This window comes from Helianthus annuus, chromosome 8 (genome assembly GCF_002127325.2).
Source record: "Helianthus annuus cultivar XRQ/B chromosome 8, HanXRQr2.0-SUNRISE, whole genome shotgun sequence".
NCBI classification, from domain to species: Eukaryota; Viridiplantae; Streptophyta; class Magnoliopsida; order Asterales; family Asteraceae; genus Helianthus; species Helianthus annuus.
In genome coordinates this window covers 20413601-20421595 of record NC_035440.2, presented here as the reverse complement: position 1 = coordinate 20421595, position 7995 = coordinate 20413601, and positions in this window count along the sequence as shown.

Sequence of the window (7995 nt, the reverse complement as noted above, 5' to 3'; positions counted from 1 at the left end):
TAATAGACTATCAAATTATTATGATTAAATTGTTTAATACATACATTCTATTTTGTGTTTTTACTTACAAGTAATACATATATGATCATAAATAAGAAGTTTATGAATCATAATCAGTTGGCATGACCGGTTAGACCACACCGAGTCAATGTTGATGTGAATTGTATTGAAGAACTAGAAGATTCTTCAAGTTGGTAATTAGCATACAATATTTTCTCTTAAGGGAAATTCATTATTTACCAACCAAAGTAGGGTGAGAATCCCTAAATATTCTGGAAGTAATTAAAGGATATGCATATCCAACATGATACCGTTTAGTGTTTTTAAATCGATGCATCGTCTAAATGGTTATTAAATCCACAACCTGAAGTTTGTGTGATTATGGCTTAGCTAATGTGATAGCAAGCATATTATTCCAGATTGATATAATGATTTTGATAATAAATCAATTTCACATAATGATCATTGCAATACACGTAAAACTTCATGTAGTTTGGACATGATTTATTGAGACAATCACTGGATGTGACACCTGTGTCACTTCAACCATCAAACAAATGCCAAACCAAGGAAATATTGTATTTCATACTTGGGATTTGTATAAATATGTGTATGCTTTGCACATATCAATTCTTGTTCAATTTCATACTCTACAACGCTTTCTGGAGAATTATACGCAAACTGGTGCATAAACGTACTCAGTTTAATGCGACAAATACTCCGGGAGACCATCATACACTTAACATACCTTAAATAACCTTTACATAACTTAGAAATAAGTTTTGAAGGCTTTGGTATGGCAAAAACAAGTTAATTCGCTTACAGGGACTAAACTTGACAAACTGCGAAAGTATGCCAATTTGAACTGTAACGAACATTCCGGAACATGTCCATAAGTTAAAAATACCATATATATCCTTTACATAGCTTAGAAATAGGCTTTGAGGGGTTTGGTATGCTAAAACAAACTTTTGGATCATTCAGGGACTAAAAGTGTCAAAAAGTGCATAAGTTTGCACTTTCGCGCATAAGTCACGTTCTGAATACATCCGGACATCCAAAAATTTATGTAAGAATCCTTATATTATGCCTTAGTGTTTGGCATGAGAAAAATCCATTTGTCGCGTCATTTGGATCATCTTTCACGCTTATGCGCATTCCGTCGTAATTAAGCGAACATCGCGATCGTACGGCCAAACGAACCGACATCCGGAATATTTTTGACCATATTTCAAGTCCCCTACACTTTAACTTCATCTTAGAGCCTTGAAATGAGGTTAACGGGCCTTAAACGTGCCAAAAATGGGCCAAAATACGTGTTTCTGAAGTGCAGGGACCAAAATTGAAAATTCTGGTCTGGGAACCTTAGGCGGGGCGCGTAAGGATTTGCCAAATCCTTAGGCGGGCCGCGTGAACATGTCTGACAGAAGATTTTGCATTTAATGCAGAATCTGGCCTTTCGTTCGATCAAGGGGCGATGCCTTTTCACCCAACGAAGAGCCAAGGGTCAAGTTCACTGAACTTATCCACTTGGACACATGTACGCACGAGATCAAGGCACGATATTCGATAAAACGATCCTAACGGTTCCAATTTTCCTATAAATACCCCCCCCCCCTTAGTGTAAAATTCACAAAATCAGATCTTAGAGCTCTAAGTTGAAACCATTGTTTCATACCTGAGCTATTTGGTCTTGATTAGCACTCGGGGACCCTCCGTAAGTCTTCTTTCGCTCTTTTATTCGCTTTTCAAGTCCGAAAGTCAACGTTTTGATGACTTTCTGCATTGACCAGCTTTTGGTCAATGTGAAGTTCATGGAACTTCATAACGTGAGCGTGATCACGATGGTTATGGTCCATAGTGACCATACCTACTGATTACCACGTTATCTAGGCTCAGTGACGAGTCGTAGTTTCGGCCAAAATGCGCATTCTTGCGTATTTTGTAACCAAACTACTCGTGGGCATCAAAGCCGTTTGTTTTGATGCCAAACCTGTTTCTAAACTTAGTTAAGCATGTTCTAACATGCTTAGCTCGTCACTTTTAGTTTAGTGCTTATATAGGGTCGTAAGGTAAGCGATTTAAACCATCGCTTATACTTTCGAACCCGACCCATTTGGTCGGTCATTAGGACCCGACCAAACACATTTGGTGACCATAGCTATAACCTTCCGAGGTTATACCGTGTGGTCACAATGTTAGGCGTTCCGAACGCGTTCTACGCGAACGACGCGTTAGGGTAGCATAAGCTACCTAAACGGGTCGTGATGGACCGTAAGCACTTAGATTAGGTTTCATTTTAGTATGTAGGCTTTGCTAAGCCATATTACACGAGTCTCCATACTCGTTTGGTTTACGAACCCGCGTACTGTCCGATCCTTCCGATTTGGTCCGGTATATTAACATAAGCTACCTATTAGGTGCCGTTGATATTCCGTGATTTTTAGCATTATCCGGTTATTATACAAGAACTCCAAAGCAATCTCAGGTGAGTACATTGAACCCCATCTTTTACATGTTTTCGAGGAGTCAATGTGAGTACATTGAACCCCTCTTTTACTGTTTTCTGAACTGTTTTGGGGTGAAGCATGTGTACCTATCTGTTATTTTCATGATTTCAAAGTATAATTGATTATACATGTTAGTATTTATCTTTTGACAAACTAAATGACTATCTATGGTTTAAACACTGATTTCTCAAAGATTACCAAAGTAATTGTTGGAATAGTACTTATTTTGTTCACCAGACCGATTGGTAGTATGATATAGCGCTATAGGACTAGACACCCCATTCCTGTTGTCATGGAATGTCTGAAACCAATTCGTTTCTCCATCCAAATAGGGATTTCCTTTGTGGTATCCCTATAGTCTCAAAGGTGTAGTTTGATGCACCAGGTCTGAATGAATTCTTAAATCGCACCTTTAAAGTATAGTTTGATATACTCTCATGTGTGGTGTTGTACAGAACCAACATATATTTTGTAATCATCCAAAGCATATTTTGATATGTTATTTACAAACCAAGACATAGTTTAATATGTTATTTATCACATCCAAAGCATATTCTGATATGTTACTTACAAAACTAAAGCATAGTTTAATGTGTTATTTATAAATCCAAGGTATACCTGTAATATACTACTGAAAACTATTATTTTGAACAACTAAAGTATATTTAATATACTATCTATCAAACGATTTGGTTTTGGTTAGTGTTTAGATAACAGAACGAGTGTAATGTGATGAAAACATGGTAGATACGCCGCTGGTACTTCTTATATATAAGTGTTTTCATTGCATTACATACCGTGGCGTTATTTAGTACACTTGGGTTAACAATATTGGAACTGAAATATATTTTAATATATTACTTATTCAACTTTCTTAAAACCAAGGTATATTTTATATATACCATAAACGTTTTATTAAAACATTGTTTTTCAAAAAACTTAACTTATACAAACTCATTTTACATGGTTATTCAGTTAACCATACATTATTCTCTTATTTATACATATCATCTGATCCTATCGTTTTTCAAATGATTTACAAGACAAAGCAAAAATATGAGGTTCATGACTAAACATTTTCTCAAACTCAAGTCATGAACTCCGTTTTCACAAAACCTATGTATCTCACAGGCATTTTTATGCTGACGTACCTATTTTTACACATGTTTCAGGTGCTGTCTTGAGATGATTGTTGATGCATGCTACATTTAGGATGGACTCATGCCTTAGCAACTTTAAAACTTGGAAGATCATAGTTGTACTTATGTGATTGTAATAGAACAACGAGTTCATTTAATCAATAAAACAATATTTAAATTTCCATGTGTTATGAAACAATGATTCTGTTACAACACTCCCCGACGTTTCCGCCACGTTTTGTTGTTACACGTGGTCGGGGTGTGACAGAAAAGTTGGTATCAGAGCTCATGGTTATAGGGAATTAGGTTATTAGTAATGCTTTGACCTAGTCTATAACCTTCCTAGGACCCTAACGCGAGTTTACTTGCGTTTAGTCATAAAACAACACCGTCACCTATCCTTAGGCGACGACCGCAACAAGAACATAAATTTCAAAACCGCTTTGAAAACTAATCATCTGTTCTAGGATGATTGATTACTAGGTTTTGAACCCTCTGTTATAAGGTTTTGAACCCCTTTGAATTTTCAAAACTCTCGTCAAAGTTGGTCTAAATATTGTGAACACATGCAAACTGGAAGGGTGGGTGCCTGTACCCTGAGTTTTCTGTCTAAGGCTAGAGTGTTCGTACAAATCCACATAATCGGACTAGTCACTCTTACCTGGGAACTCTTGGGGTGAGTGTCCACTTATAGGCGAGCATGTCTTCGCGATACACTATTTTTGACCTATTTGCTTTGATTAATCACCAGGTCGTGTGTTGCTTTGTAGTAACAGACAGACGGCCACTATCCTTGCTTTCATCAGATTTGTTCCATCTCATTCTTTTCGTCTAATTCTCTCACTCGTTTCCTCTCATGTTTCCTCTTTTAGAATGCCTCCTCGACGCGACAATCAGATGGCGAATGCCGAACTGGCGGAAATCATCGCGCAACAAATGGCTGCTGCCTTCCCAATTCTTTATGCTCAAATAACTCAAGCCATCAACAACAACAATGCTCCTTGCAATTTCAAGATTTTTAACTCAGCTAAACCGCTCAAGTTCAATGGTTCTGAGGGAGCAACTGGTCTTCTTCAATGGTTCGAGAGCATTGAGAACACTTTCCGTCACGTTTAGTGTCCTGAAAATCGCAAGGTCGAGTTTTCTTCGAGTGTGTTTCAGAAGAGGGCTCTTACATGGTGGAATGGGGTTATGAGAGACCGCGGTGCAGAGGTTGCATTAGCACAGACTTGGGCCGAGCTTAGGGCTCTTATGATGAAGGAGTTCTGTCCTCGTCATGAGCTTAGGGCTCTAGAAAGGGAATTTGATGATTTAAAGCAAGACAGTGGGGAACATCGAGCCTATACTGATCGCTATGAGGAATTGAGCTTGTTATGCCCTACTATGGTTACGCCTCTGGATAAGGCGATTGAGAAATACATTGATGGGCTTCCTGACGTAGTTCAGGACATCGTTACTGGCAGCAACCCTACTACTGTCAGACAAGCCATTGAATTGGCTGCCACTCTGACTGAATCCCAAATCAGGAAGCGCAAGCTGTTTCGGAAGGGCGACTTAAGACCATCTGACGAGACTGCTCATGTGGAACCAAAGGAAGAAAGTGCGGAGGTGTCCAAGAAGGAAAAGCGCAAAGCCTCTCAAAGCTACGCTGTAACTGCTCAAGACAAACAAGTTGCACCAAACCAGCCAACACAACCTCGTAAAAGACAAAACTATGTTGGTACTGCACCGTTGTGCAACAAATGCAACCGTCATCATCTAGAGCAAGAGCAGTGTCACAAATGTACCCACTGTGGGCGGTTGGGACATTTGATCAATGTTTGTCGTTATGCAAATCAAGCTGCTGCAAACCCTGCTGCTGTTCAAGCACGGTTCCCTCCAGGGTCATGTTATAACTGTGGTGACCTTACCCACTACAGGAACAATTGCCCAAGGCTTGTTAACATACCTCCAGCGCGTGGACGAGTGTTCAACATCAATGAGGCAAACATGAACAATGATGCAGCAGTGAACAATTAGTGTTTTGTATTACCTTAGTTGCTATCTTTTGACACTTCAAGACAATTCCGTTGTTACATAAATAAAGACTTGTTGTTTTTATTTCTGCAAAATTTATGCGTTTGTGTGAATGCTTGATGCAACTTTATGATGTCAACCCAAAGACAAACTACTCGTATGGTTCTGTCATATTATGATCACTTGTGATCTCCCCAAGAACCTTAAACTCTCGTTTCTTTTAAGAAACAAAGTCAAACACTTATTGAGAATCCCTCTATCTTTATAGATAGATCTTCATAAATCGTTAAAGTGCCAAATGAAATCCATAGGTTGGATTCCTAGTGTGCCTTAATATCCATACCTAAGGATAACAAAATAAAGAATCAAGTTAACTAAATTTGTGCTTATGTATTTTCTTACATGTTTTGTGGTTGTATGTGATCCATCCAAATCCTCATAGAATCTTTCATATCTTCATACGAGAGATTCATAATGGGATATCCAAAGATACTATCTTAAACCCTTAATGGATTTCAACAGTGTAGTTAAGTCCCTCGGGTTATAAAGTATTATTCTATAATTGGACCTCTTGAAAGGTCTGCTTAAACAGATTGATTTTGAAAATCTGATTAGAAATATCATGTGATGATATAAAAATGATCCCTTAAGCGGTCTATTTAAAGAGATCGTACGACGGTCTAGTTAAGAAGATCATGTGTTGATCTAGTTAAAAAGATCGTTCGTTGATCGAATTAAAAGGATCCTTTGGTGGTCTAGTCAAATCACTTCATATTTATTCAAGTAATTTTTCCTACGGATTATGAAATGGACTGTGCGGACTGTGCAAGGAATTACGTAATTATGGAGGCCTACATAATTATGGAATTCAGTGCACAGGAACCACAGGAAGTTTCATCATGTGTTAAGACCTAGTGACAAGAATAATGATACGGGAGAAGTCTCGGACCTCGACCAATGTCATTTATTCTCACACTCCCCCAATTCTGATCTCAATCACACACCAAGTTTTCCTATGATAAGCCTTCATAAGAAACGTTCGTCAATCAGTAGTTCAAAATTTCATGTTTTACTATTTCAAGGAATTCACTCTGAGGGTTAGCAAATTCGCTAAGAATCCTAACATGGCCCAGGGTTTTACCTAAGGGTTCAATGGATCTATTATAAGGCGAAACCTTCACAGCTGTCCTCACGAGTTTCCTCTAGAATTAAATTTCGGGACGAAATTTCCTAAAGTAGGGGAGACTGTGACACCTGTGTCACTTCAACCATCAAACAAATGCCAAACCAAGGAAATATTGTATTTCATACTTGGGATTTGTATAAATATGTGTATGCTTTGCACATATCAATTCTTGTTCAATTTCATACTCTACAACGCTTTCTGGAGAATTATACGCAAACTGGTGCATAAACGTACTCAGTTTAATGCGACAAATACTCCGGGAGACCATCATACACTTAACATACCTTAAATAACCTTTACATAACTTAGAAATAAGTTTTGAAGGCTTTGGTATGGCAAAAACAAGTTAATTCGCTTACAGGGACTAAACTTGACAAACTGCGAAAGTATGCCAATTTGAACTGTAACGAACATTCCGGAACATGTCCATAAGTTAAACATACCATATATATCCTTTACATAGCTTAGAAATAGGCTTTGAGGGGTTTGGTATGCTAAAACAAACTTTTGGATCATTCAGGGACTAAAAGTGTCAAAAAGTGCATAAGTTTGCACTTTCGCGCATAAGTCACGTTCTGAATACATCCGGACATCCAAAAATTTATGTAAGCATCCTTATATTATGCCTTAGTGTTTGGCATGAGAAAAATCCATTTGTCGCGTCATTTGGATCATCTTTCACGCTTATGCGCATTCCGTCGTAATTAAGCGAACATCGCGATCGTACGGCCAAACGAACCGACATCCGGAATATTTTTGAGCATATTTCAAGTCCCCTACACTTTAACTTCATCTTAGAGCCTTGAAATGAGGTTAACGGGGCTTAAACGTGCCAAAAATGGGCCAAAATACGTGTTTCTGAAGTGCAGGGACCAAAATTGAAAATTCTGGTCTGGGAACCTTAGGCGGGGCGCGTAAGGATTTGCCAAATCCTTAGGCGGGCCGCGTGAACATGTCTGACAGAAGATTTTGCATTTAATGCAGAATCTGGCCTTTCGTTCGATCAAGGGGCGATGCCTTTTCACCCAACGAAGAGCCAAGGGTCAAGTTCACTGAACTTATCCACTTGGACACATGTACGCACGAGATCAAGGCACGATATTCGATAAAACGATCCTAACGGTTCCACTTTTCCTATAAATAC